Consider the following 13,242-nt stretch of genomic DNA (forward strand, 5'->3'; position numbering starts at 1 on the left):
TTCAGCATTTAGTGTGCCTTAGGTTATCCAAAAGGTGTAAGAGCCTACCGTGGTGGCCACCTGCTTAGTCATTGTATGCAGGCCCTGTGCTGACCATCGGGCTCTCACATGCCCACATATGTCCATTAAGGGGCTGCCCATGGCTGGCAGACACAGGCCTATGCCTAGCCAGCTCAGTTCATGAGGATCTCAGGAGAAATCAGGGGCTATGAGGTACCCTGTAGGTGTACTAGGGGTGTTTAGCCTAGGGTTGACACATCTTTGAGGGAGGTGAGGAGATGCCAGGCCTAGGATTCAACACACTTGTCACTGTATTGCCACTGTGTCCTTGGAGCTCCCAGAGTTGGCTTTGCTGGGCCTTCCCTGGGTGTTTTTAGAAGACAGAGTGAGGGGAGCCGGGCAGTAGCGCAGCGGGTTAAGCGCAGGTGGCGCAAAGCACAAGGACCGGCATGAGGATCCCAGTTCGAGCCCCCAGCTCTCCAGCTGCAGGGGAGTCGCTTCACAGGCAGTGAAGCAGGTCTGCAGGTATCTGTCTTTCTCCACCTCTCTGTCTTCCCCTCCTCTCTCCATTTCTCTCTATCCTATCCAACGATGACATCAATAACAACTACAACAATAAAACAACAAGGGCAACAAAAGCGAATAAATAAATAAATAAAAAGAAAAAAAAGAAGACAGAGTGAGGTGTTGAGGTAGGGCCAGCCTGTCATATGAGGAACTGTCATGTGACTTCAGGTAGTAGTGGGTGCCACAGAGCCAATCACATGTTCCTGGGTCTGCTCCCTGGACACAAGCAGGAGTGCTGGAAGCTCTTGCCAGATCTCACATTTTAGGGAGGTCACTCAGGCTACAGGCTGCAGCACATATCAGCCAAAGTTGTATCTGATTTCCACTTTCGGCTGTGATCCTGGGCCAGCCACTTGTCCTTTCTGAGCCTCAGTTTCCTTATTTGTTAAGTCAGGATGGCAGCTGGCCCTTGCTGACAGGGCTTCTTCAAGGGAAATGAGAGCCAGTGAGGAGGCTGTGTCAGGAAAGCCCTTGTAGATGTTAGTGGGGGTCCTGCTGAAGACCTGAGAGCGGGGGTCATCCCCAAAGAGTGTCCAGTCACTGAAAGCCAATGTCCACTTCCAGACTCTGTGTGTATGGGGGCCGGGGGTTTCAGCTGCTGGCTGCCTGCAGGGAGCAGATTGCTAGCGGTTTCATCCCCATGCACTCTGTCTGATGAAATATAAATAGCCTGCGCTGTTTTCAAGTGGGGATGGAGAAGTGTCTGTGGGCTGCTTCCCCCACCCCCTGGATCAGCACAGAAGCTGGGGAGAGGAGCCTGTGCTCCTGAATAAATCATTGCCTGATCTGGGCTAATGTACTGGCCACAGGGCAGTGAGCACAATTAGTGGGTTAATTGTTCAGCGAGGGGGGACCTCGTGCTGGTGAGGCTCAGAGGCCCCTAGGTTATCTTGGGCGCCCTCTTGTGGGGTTCAGTGAGTCTGGGACCTGGCTTTCCTGGTATCTTGAGTTCTGGCTTGCGTTGAGAGCCTTTTGTCCCTGCAGGCCACTCTGGAGTGGGCTTCCCATCCCTCCTTGAAGTTCCCTACCTGGTGGGAGTGAGGAAACCTGGGGCTGAGCTTGTCAAGTTCATGAGCTGCCATTTGCCCAGCTGCAGCTCCCCCTGTCCCTGCTACCCCTACACCCTACATCCTCCCTGTGTACAGAGATTTTTTTTTTTTTTTTTTTTTTGGTTTTGAACCAAAGCTGCCTCAACTTTGCCTCCTCTTGTCCTGTTGCCAGGGTGACCAGCTCATCTGTGCATCCTCACTGCCACAGCGAGTTGGCTGAGGGACAGTGGGTTCACATGCGTGTAGCTTGGGCCTGTGTTCAGGGGTATGCTACCCCTTGCACACTTGTGTCTACACAAAGCCTGGACATGCAGATAGATGCTTACCAGAGCAGATACTCAAGGACTTAGCAGGGCACTCAGTGCTGTGTGAGTGTAGGTGCATAGCTGTGCTCATGAGGACACACTGTACGTGCAAGCTGTGAGCATGCAGGGTTTGCATGCAGGGTGGTGGTGGGGGGGACACAGCTTCAGCACAGTACACATGTAGACACCGCACTTCTGTATGTGAGGTGGGAGCCCCAGTTCCTGACTGAACCCTGTGTGATTCTTTTCTAGGCAGGAGATACTGTGGGGCACCAGGCTGCTTTAGCCACATGGCTCACTCTGGGGGCTGATGGAGGCCGGCATTCCCTCCCCGTACTGGGGGTCTGGTGGCTGGAGCTCAGTGGCATGTGCTGGTCAGTGCATCAGCTGTGGCCTGCTTCCCCCTCTTCAGAGTCTTCTTGAGAATAAACCCTCCACTCCTGAGTCCTTGACTTGGGAAAACAGTGGAGACCAGATATATGTACCCTCTGAAACTCCTAGAATATAACACCCTCCCTCCACACTGTGTGTCAGTACATGGGTGTGCATACCTGAGCATCTACTATGCTCTAGACCTCAATCTGGGCACTCTGTGGGGACCAGTGCTATTAAGTTCCCAACAGGTACAGTCCATTTAGTGGAAGTGGAAACAGAGGCAAGGATTAATCATGTCTTGAGTTGTCAGAAAAGCCATGACACATTTTTAATAGAAAAAATATGTCATGACTTTCCTGACAGCCCAATAGATCTGTGCCTTAGAGGTGGAGACAGGGAGGGCTGGGGCAGGTCTAAGGAGGGACCTGGGTTTAGCCCTGTTCTCTTTTCCCTCATCTAGCCATATGTCTGTTCAATGTACATGAGCTTTCCAGAATGCCTTGCTTGAGGTGAGGTTCCCCGCTGCAACCTCCCCAATACTAATCAGCTTTTTATGGCTGTGAGGTGCTAAATTCTCTTTCTGACCCTGTTTCTTCCTTTCAGGTCAGAAGAGAACTGGGCAAGTTCTCTGTAAGATTGAGAAGATGTGTACATGGTAGGTGGCAAGTAAAAGTTAAAGCATGAGAAATCTTTCCCTGGAGTATACAGCAGCCACCCTGCCTGTTTGCGGTGCAGAGAGAGACCAGCTGGTTCTAGCTCTTGCTCCAGGATAGAGGTCCTCAAGCGTGGACATTTTCATTCTCATTCTGGACACAGACTTACAGAGGATCAGTGGCTCAGGGACCCACAGCACATCAGGGACTGACTAGGATCCAGATGCTGGGTCTTGGTCCACCAGCCTGGCATCCCTTGCCTCCCCCACAGCACTAGCTTGTCAAAGGGGACAAGCTGGAGGGAACCATGCAGTGAGGGAAGGCTTCCTGCAAGAGGTAGTCTCCAGTCAGCCCTAGAGAGACTAGTTTCTCCTGAAGACATTGATACCAGCTGGATGTGGACAAGCCCTGACTCTCCCTGTGCCACAGCCCTGGGAGCCTTGGGTGGAGGCCTTCATCCCAGCTCTGCATAGACCTTGTCCACAGTGCTCAAAGTCCTGGTGTGTGTGCCATCTGTGGCTGGAGTAGCGTTCACAGTGGTGGCACCACTGTGGCGTGGCTGTGGTGAGGTCACTATTATTATTATTTGCCACTAGAGTTATTGCTGGGGCTCAGTGCCTGCACAGCTCCACCACTCCTGATAGCCATTTTATTATTTCTCTTTCCTCTATATAGAGGGTGAGAAACAGAGAGAGATAGAGAAAAAAAGAGATACAAGGTTAGAAGGATAAATACCACAGTACCACTCGTGAAGCTTCCTCCCTACAGATGCTCCCATGTGTTGGTCTGGACCTAGAATCTGAGTCCTCTTGCATGGCAACATGTGTGCTATATTGGGTGAGCCACCCACGGGCCGCCAAGATCACCACCTTCTGACAAGGGTGCCTTCCCATCCTGAACATCTGTGTTTTATTTTGTAGTTAGGCCAAGAAGAGCCTGAACCTTCCCCAGGACTAGAAGAATTGGTACATGGAAGGGTAATATCATTAATTCCTTGTGTTTTAGAAAATTCTCCAAGTTTATATTCTTGTTCTATTTTCCAACCCCATGAGCTGGAGGTGTGAAGTGGGAAGTGGCAGGTGAACTATAGAATAAGGTTCTGACCTGCCAGCCCAAAGAAGTTCTCTCAGATCTCACGTGACACCCCTCTCCTCCAAGCTGATTCCAATCTCCCGGACTATGGTTTGGTCTTAACGATCTTTTGCCTGAAACCCTGCCTCTCATTTTCAGCCTGGGCTTTCTCCCAGCCAGCTGGACCCCACCTCCCTACGGTACCTCCTGTGGTTTGAATCTTCTTCATTTACTTATTTTCTTTAGACATTTAAAAATTGTTATTTATTTACTAGATAGAGACAGAGAGAAATTGAAAGGGAAGGGGGAGAGAGAAAGAGACACCTGCAGCACTGCTTCAACACTCTACAGAAGCTTCCCCCCTACAGATGGGGACCAGGGTCTTGAACCTGGATCCTTGAACATTATAACATGTGGGCTCAACCAGATGTGCCACCACCTGGCCCCCTCATTTTCTTTTGAGAAAGTATCTACTTGACCTCCTTTCTGAATACCAGGAAAGGGAGGAGACAGGATATGCTGCACCCTGCTCAGATCCTCTTTGGAGTTGGGTGCTTGAAGATGTACTTGTGGGATGAATGAATGAGTGAAAGGAGTGGGATGGCTCAAGTAACCCCAGTGTGTTATAGATGAGGCTTCGTCCCAACATGGTTGATGTGGCTCTTTGAAAACCACCTGAGAAGAATAATAGAATAACATTTTTGAATAGGGCCAGCAAGGAAACCAGATGTGGGAAGTACTTACTTGTCCTGCGTTATTTTAGGAGGCATGTTCAGTAGTCAGCATATGGCTGCTTAACAGTTTGCAGACTTCGCTGAGGCTTGGACACCAGCAGTCCCAAGCCTGGAGCTACAGAGGGAACAGTAAAACTCGCAGAGTGAAAATCTGGTAATTCCAGTTCCTTCCCCATTTGAGTTTATGGAGTCTTGGGTCCCATCCCTGGGCTAGGGACCCAAGCTAGGACTTCTGGAATATGCTTCCTTGTGTGACCACATAGCCCTGTGTTCCCTGTGTGGGCCCTCAGCTCTTCTATCATCTCTGCCAGCTTTCTCATATCACACCCAGCTGCCTGGGGCGGCCTACAGGCTGGAGACCAACATGGGCACTCTGTTGCTTTTGTGTTCAGGTGCTGGAGGGTGAGGGATGAGCTGCATACCTGGCTTGTCTGGGTGAAATGTACAGGAAGGAATTGTGCTATTACTTATTCTTTATGAGGTTATCACTAGGGCTTAGTTTCTTTTTTAAATTTTTTAAAATATTTATTTATTCCCTTTTTATTTATAAATAAATAAATATTTATTTATGCCCTTGTTATTGTTGTAGTTACTGATGTCATTGTTATTGGATAGGACAGAGAGAAATGGAGAGAGGAGGGGGAGAGAAAGATAGACACCTGTAGACCTGCTTCACCGCCTGTGAAGCAACTCCCCTGCAGGTGGGGAGCTGGGGGCTAGAACCAGTATCCTTATGCTGGTCCTTGTGCTTTGCGCCACCTGCGCTTAACCCGCTGAGCTATAGCCCAACTCCCCGGTTTGGTTTCTTCATGACTCCACCACTCCTGGTTTTTGGGTAGAGGGAGATGAAGAGGAAGAGGGAGAGAGAAAAAGAGAGGGAGGAGAGACACCTGCAGCACTGCTTCACCACTCCTGAAGGTAGAGAATGGATACTTGAACTCAGGTCCTTGCTCTTGGTAACATGTGTCCTCTAAAGGGTGACTCACCACCTGGATTCTGTGCTGCTGCTTTTTCTGTTAGGGTCAGAAGAGCTCCCCAACCCCCAGTACTCCAAGGCTTGGCCTGGAGCCCTCCTGCTAGCCTGGCCAGGAAGCTGGTATTTCTTGTCCTGTGGTCTTATCTGGAGCTCAGAGGGGGCTCTACTGATGGTGAGAGACTCCTCATCTCCTGCACAGCAGCCCTTTTGGAAGCAGTTACTAAGGGAAGGAGATGAGAGGACTACTCTTTCCTGCTCCTCAGACCACAGCCTTCTTCCCTTGGCGAGATGAACAGGGCTAGGAGGCTTTCAATTAACCATTGGGGGAAACTGAGACCCAGAAAGGGCATGGCAGAGTGGGAGCCCATGGAGAATTGAGACTGGAGAGCTCTAGGGTGAGGGCTGTGGCCTTGTCTGCCAAGAGCACACTCAGGTCATAGGCTTCGCTGAGACCTGACTCCTTGAGACCTCTTCAGCCTTATCCCAGAGTCTGGCCCAGGATCATACACGTCAGACTCAGGCCCAGGCCACAAGGACTCCTGGGTCTGTGCCCATGGCATTCCTTCTCCTCCTATTCTCTGCCTCTCCCTCCCTGGTGGAATGAAGCCCAGGTCAGAGCCTGCAGGGGTCTTTGGCCCTCTTTGAAGTGAGTTTCTCCATATATTGATTTGCTGAAAACATATCACAACTCCGTGAAGTAGATGTTGTTATTAATCCCACTCCACAAGTGACAAAACAGGCTCAGAGAGGTTATGTAAGCAGCCCAAAGTCACAGACGAGGCTTGAGAGGAGACTTGAACCTCTGCTCTACTACTCCAAGACTCATACTTTCTTTTTTCTCTTTTTCATTTTCATTTATTTTATTTTACTTTTTATGTTAGTGACAGAGATACAGTCAGAGACGGGGAGAGAGGGGGGATAGAGAGGGAGAGGTGGAGAGAGAGAGGCAGAGCACTTCTCAGCTGTGGTTTATGGCGGCTTGGGGTGACTGAACACGTAACTGTGGATCTTCAGGCATGAAAATCTTCTTGCATGACCATTGTGCTGTTTCCCCCATTCACTCATTTCTAATTTTTAAGATTTATTTTCTATGAGAAAAAGACCAGAACAGGGTTCAGTTCTGGTATCTTCAGTAACAGTGATCAAACCTGGGATCTCCAACAAGCACATGCTGGGGAACCTCTCCAGCCCTGACATCATTCTTTCTTTTTTAAAAATTTTTTTAAAGTAATTTATTTCTTTATAAGGGAATTAATGTTTTACATTCAACAGTAAATACAATAGTTTGTACATGCATAACATTCCCCAGATTCCCATTTAACAATACAACCCAAGACTCATACTTTCAAACTCCCCTTTGGCACCCATTGCCCTTGGAGTCAAGTGGTGTGATATCCAGGGCTTGTCAGAGCCTCATATTCCTCACCTATTGATGTAGTCCCACCCCCTCACTCTCCGTCCACCCCCCATGTGTAGCCAAGCTGTCAGTATAACTTCACCGTCTCTGATACTAGAGTGATAACAATATATTCTTCTGTTTCTTTCCACACACCCCAAAACCAGTTGGTCCCAAATTCCTTGAAATCCTGGAATGTTGGGACTGAAAAGGCCCCTGGGGGTCAACCCCTTATTTGAGAGGAACTGGAAAACTCAGAGTTGGAGAGCCTTGCCAGGCCCAATACCTAGGGGACGGCCCTGATATATGTGTGTGTGTGTGTGTGTGTGTGTGTGTGTGTGTGTGTATGTGTGTGTATCTTGATGTATGAGACCCTAAATCCCTTCTTTTTTTAAGCCATTTTTTAAAATTTGTGATTAGTAGTGATTTACAAGATTATAAGATTACAGGTTATAGTTCCATATTGCACTTATCAGCAAAGTTCTGTGCCCCTGGCCTCCCAACGATAACCACAATAGTTTTCATAAAGTCTTAGAGGCAGTCTGTTCATCTTCTTCCTCCTCTTCCTCGTCCTTTGCAAGTTCATGTGTTTTAGTTCTCTGGATTCCACATATCAGTGAAACCATCTGGTAGTTGTTGTTCATCTCTTTACTTATTTCACTAAGCATAATCACCTCCAGTTCTACCCATTTCCCCCCCAAAGGACACATTCTCATCTTTTTTTTTTTATTGCAGAGTAGTATTCCATGGAGTATATCCCATAACTTCTTTAGCCAGTCATCTGTTGATGGGCATCTAGGTTGCTTCTATTCTTTGGCTATTGTGAATAGTGCAGCTATGAACATAGGGGTGCATATATCTCTTCAAATTAGTGTTTGTCTCTTGGATAAATGCCTAAGAGAGGTAATTGCATTTTTATTTTGAACCCCTTCTTGCACTGGGGCTCTCTCCACTTCAGTGGTACTTTTAAGAATGTCCCCCCCCCCCAACTGAAAGCTGTAACTGATGGGAGCCATCCAACCTGCTCACTGTTCCTGTTTGGTGGGGTGCCTCTATAGGCACACTGCTTAGTTTCAGATCCTTGGTGCCCAATTTAACCAAGCATCTCTCAGGCTTTCACAAAATATTGACTATAGGAGGGAGGCCCAGAAGATAACAGATAGAAGCCTAGGGCATATAGTGAAAAAGTGCCCAGCTGGGGCCCCCTAAAGAGCCCCAAGTCCTTCCAAGGTCCAACCAGCTCCTGGGAGGCATGGGGTAATGTATGACCCCCTTAGTGCAGGGCACATGGGGTAATGTATGAATGACCCCCTTAGTGCAGGGCACACAGTAACCCCATCTGCTATAAGGGACTTGGAGCCAAGGATACCTTGTCTCCCTCCTGCTCCCATGTCCTGTGGGAGGATGTTCTCAAGATAAAAATACCCTCAGAAACATTTCCTGGTGCCTGGCATGACCCACCATTCACCCTGGGAGGGGGGCAGAACCCTCTGCCTTGGCTTTGTCTGAGGGCTCCAAGGCTCTGCCCCTGCTACCTCTGGGTGGAGCCTGTTGCTGGACTGCTGAGTAAAACCTGGGGAGCTATGGTCACTTGAGTCACATGTGACTGGTGCTGGTTGCCTGATGCCTGCCCAGGCTTCATTCCTGGCACAGAGAAGAAGCAAGGCAGCTGGTCCCTGCCTGAGCAGAGCTTATGGGTCCTCTGTGCCACTGGCTGGGGTGCAGTCCTGCCTTTCCTTTCTTCTACTTCCCTTTTCTTTTAACTTCTTTTCTTCTTTCTTTTTAAAATAAGATTTATTAATTATTTTTAACTTAATTTAATTTTTGCCTCCAGGGTTATCACTGGGGCTCAGTGCCTACACTATGAATCGATCCACTGCTCCTGATGGCCATCTTTTTTCCGTTGTTGTTGCTGTTATGATTGTTGTTGTTGCTGCTGCGGTTATTGCTGGATAGAACAGAGAGAAATTGAGAGAGGAGGAGAAGACAGAAGGCAAGTAAAAGATTGACACCAGCAGACCTGCTTCACTGCTTGTGTAGTGACCCCACTGGAGGTGGGGAGCTGGGACCTTGAACTGGTATCCTTGAGCTTTGCACTATGTGTTCTTAACCTGGTGTGCTACCACCCAGCCCCCGTTTATCTGTTTATTAGTGAGCAAGAGAATCAGAGAATCACTCTGGCAATTTGATGCTGGTGCTTGAACTTAGGACCTCATACTTGAGAGTCAACACTTTACATCTTGTTCTACCTCCTGGGCCATGAGAAGCCCCATTTCTGCTCTCAGCTGCCCAGTCCACTGTCAGAGCTAGAAGCATCTCTCAGAGAACCCTGTGTGTTACTCTGCTCTTACCCTCGGCCTGAGGCATGCTGGATTTGAGTTTGGAGCCTTGGTTTACTCTCCTGTTGGTTTCCTCTGGGTAGCAGAACTAAACCATTTTGCAGAAGATGAGACTGGGGCCCAGGAAAGGGCCCAGAGTGAACTGGAGTCATCAGGCATTTCTTTATTATTATTTTGGATTAGCGATTTAAATAGATTAACAAACTTGTAAAGTAACAAGGGTACAACCCCATATACAGTTCCCACCACCTGAGTTCCATGTCCCATCCCCTCCACTGGAAACTTTCCTATTCTTTATTCCTCTGCGAATATGGACCAAAATTATTTATGGGGTGCAGAAGGTGGAAGGTCTGGCTTCTATAATTGCTTCTCTGCTGGACATGGGCATTGGCAGGTCAGTCCATACCCCTAGTCTGTTTCTACCTTTTCCTAGTGGGTAGGACTCTGAAGAGGTGAGACTTTGGGACACATTGGTGAGAGGTTGTCTCACCTGGGATGTCAGGTAGTGTTTGCAACAGGGTGGCTGAAAGGTGGTAAGATATAAAGCAGGACTAATTGTTTAATAAACAGGAACCAAAAGGTAGTGATAGAGCACATGAGATTAGAGGCCTTTGTGTGGGAAGAAGCTAAGAAATCTATTTTAGGTATGTTCAAAGGGGCCCATGACTTTAGTAATTCTTGTCTGAGCCCAATAGCTAACATGCAGGTGTGCTAAAAATATTGTCTGGGAAGATGTCAGAGTTGAGAATAGGGATAGAAAGCTAGATCAGGGCAGAGAGTAGCTCCCAAACATTAAGAAAGTATATAAATATCATTAAATATTTACCCTGTCTATCTGGCTTAGGGTCTTCTCTAGTCATATTTAACACAGGAGCCTGTGTGACTTCTGCATCCCTTTCAGTCTGCTCTCTCAGTCATGGTCACAGCTAGGAACGTTTTAGGCTGCACTCATTTTAGGATCAGTCTTCCTCGAGTGGTAAAGTAGGTTGACCCAGCCTCTCTTCAGAGAGTGGAGCAGTCCCTACCATTGCTGCTCTACAGTGAGGGCAAGGTCCTGGAGAGGCCCACAAGAGGTGTTATGATAACATTTCTGATGAAGTAACCAGTGATGGTGGAGAGAGGGATCTATTAGAGGTCTAGGTCCATCATCTCTATGTGGGAATCCAAGGTTTCCCTGACTAGAGCCCCAGATGATGGGGTGACCTTGTATTGACAAAAAGGCCATCATTAAAGTGAGTCAGTCTCATCCCCTTAACCAGCTTTTGTAGTCTTTTATTTTCTTTATCTGATGAGGTTAGACCTTCTCCCAGTTGTTAAATCATTGAATGTCATTTGCTGTATCCAAATTGATACTGGGTTTATGGGATCTGGCCTCAAGTTAGGGAGGGAATAGATCTAGGGTTTAAGTGGGATCTAAATTAACCTTAAATTTTACTGCATTTTACTTGTTTGATGATTATAATAGAGGTTGTCACAGGGGACAGTATTTGTCCTTTAGTTGATATGTATACTTTTGCCAGCATATATCTTGGCCAGTTGTATATAGTATTTCTTCTAAAGGTTATCAAGGGGGTGACACTAATGCTGTTGCTGTTAGAAAAGATTAGGTGATATTTCTTACTTTTTCTGTGTAGCTAATTGAATAGATAAAGTGATTGAAGAAAGTGAAATAGGGGTAGGAGAGGACAGTGTCTAGGTCTAAGTAGTAAATATTTGATTAGACACTTTATGATATCATCTTTAGGTCTTTCTACTTACTTGCTGAGCTTATTAAGTCTAAGGCTAATCACTTTTACTTTGAGGTATATAGTTTTCCCTAAATTATGGATACATATGTACATGTACCCTGTTCCTTAGGCCCTTCACCAAGCCTTTCTTGTAGAGTGGGGCTCCCTTCCCCACCCCCAGTGATGCAGCTGCAGCTCTAGAAGTGTCACATGCCAGGCCCCATACCTCTGACACTCCTCTCTTACCACCTTAAATTTCATGTGTGCTTGGACTGGGAGGCCAGCAGAAGAGGAGGCTAGGTCTCTGGAAGGGGAAGTGTCCTGCCTTGCCTTCCACCCCTGCATACTTGGTTTTTGGTCAGTGCTGGGTAAGGGAGTGGGAATTATGGGTGTTGGTCCTTTCTGGGAAAAAGAAAGAAAGAAAAAAAGATTAGGAATGATGTTGAAAGAGAGTGGGAGAGCTGGCATCAAGCAAGTGACCAACTCTGGAAAGGAAGACTGCTCTTCTCCCTCAATCCTCTTTGCCTTCACGTGGCCCTGTGGCAACATCCCTCCTATCTGCTCAGAATTCCTGCCTGCTGTGGGTGACCTGGGGCCAGTTGCTTAGCCTCTCAGTTTCAGTGTTAGGGTCTGTTTAGTGGACTGGGAAGGTGAAACCAGAGGTAGAGAAGGTTGGACTCAGTCTTGGCATAGACCCTACCAGAGAGTCCCTGTGCTGCAGTACCATCTCTGAGGGAGCTATTTCTTCATCCATTTGGAAAATGGCAAGTGTTGAGGATGACAAGGTTCAGGGGATGGTGCTGTGTGGACTACCAGGGGCCCAGCCGTGAGTTTGGAGGTGGTAAAGAGAGACCTAGGGTAAAAAGAGACCTACCAGGATCTCCCCTTTCCAAGCCAGCCCAGAAGAGGGGAAGTGACTCACTTCAGGTCACACAGCTTGTGAGGGGCAGAGCTGGGATCTCAACCCAATCCTGTGTGCCTTGAAACCTCTTGCTGTCACCTGCCTCTGGCGACTCAGGTTGTGGGGGTGACTCACGGACACTTGTCTTAATCCCAGCCAGAAAAGCCAGTGCAGCAACTGTCCTCCATGTGAAAGGGCAGGGCTCCAGAGCTCCATGGAGAGGTGGGGAGGTGAGGAGATCTCTAGTTGGCCCACTACTTGTAAATTTATAGACCTCCAGCCCACAACACTCTTCCTTGCTTCTTAGAGCATGGTAGAGGGGAAATCAGGGGCAATCCTTTAACAGATGGGAAAGCTGAGGCATGGGGACTGTAAGAACCTCATAACATGTATGTCTCCAAGGCGAGTCTCTTAGAGACTGCTGATGTGAACTCATTCAGATAGTCATCCATCTACCCACACAGGCTCCTGTCCATAATCCATCCACCCATTATCCACTCACCCACCCAACTCCACCCATGCATCCAGCTACCCATCCATCCAGTTGTCCAGAGCTGGGCCTTGTTGGGTTGTGAAGGTAGAGGTTAGGATCTCAGGCTAGGGGGCCTGAGTTTAGGAACAGCACTAGTTCTAACCTTGTGGGGTAGCTGTGAGGATTACATGCATTGATATCCATAAAGCACCCACCAGTGTTTGGTATGCACCTTACATGTGTTAATTATCAACTGTAATTTTTTTCAGGAGACCCATCCTGTTCTGCTTCTCTTTGCTTCTGAGAAATTACTTTTACAGACTATGAGAGGGTGGGGAGCATTAGACATGGAGGCTGGAAGTCACCTCTACCTTTTATAATATGGCTTGAAGGAAGCAAGTAAAAGCATAGGTTTGCATGGAAGTTTCTGGATTTTGAACCTCTTTGAGAATGGCTCCATCTACTGACTTTGCTTTGTTTTGATAATTTCTAGGGCCTTCTAGTGACTGGTTCCTTTCCAGCTGGTTCTTAAGAAATGGTAACTGTTGCTAATGCACCCTTGAAGATAGACACCTGTCTGCACAGTACGATTACATAGAACATAGGATTCAAGAGGTAAGATTAAGGGCATTGTATCTGTCCATCTAGTCATCCATTCAACCAGACACTCTTGTGTG

General features: G+C 47.7%; 1 protein-coding gene across 7 annotated transcripts in view; it reads left to right on the top strand.

The window, feature by feature from the left end:
• Positions 1-13,242, top strand: part of KCNJ12 (potassium inwardly rectifying channel subfamily J member 12) — a 54,913-nt gene that overhangs the window by 29,676 nt on the left and 11,995 nt on the right. For 2 of the 7 annotated variants that reach the window (XM_060203275.1, XM_060203283.1), the window contains exon 2: positions 13,059-13,180. The exons of 2 other annotated variants lie outside the window; for them this stretch is intronic. The gene's annotated coding sequence lies outside the window, so the exon portion shown is untranslated. Of the gene's footprint in view, positions 1-2,899; positions 2,952-3,869; positions 3,927-12,821; positions 12,977-13,058; positions 13,181-13,242 lie in introns of those variants that run through there. 3 more of the 7 variants (XM_060203276.1, XM_060203277.1, XM_060203278.1) reach the window with 3 other exon arrangements.

The sequence above is a fragment of the Erinaceus europaeus genome, chromosome 12 (assembly GCF_950295315.1).
Source record: "Erinaceus europaeus chromosome 12, mEriEur2.1, whole genome shotgun sequence".
NCBI classification, from domain to species: Eukaryota; Metazoa; Chordata; class Mammalia; order Eulipotyphla; family Erinaceidae; genus Erinaceus; species Erinaceus europaeus.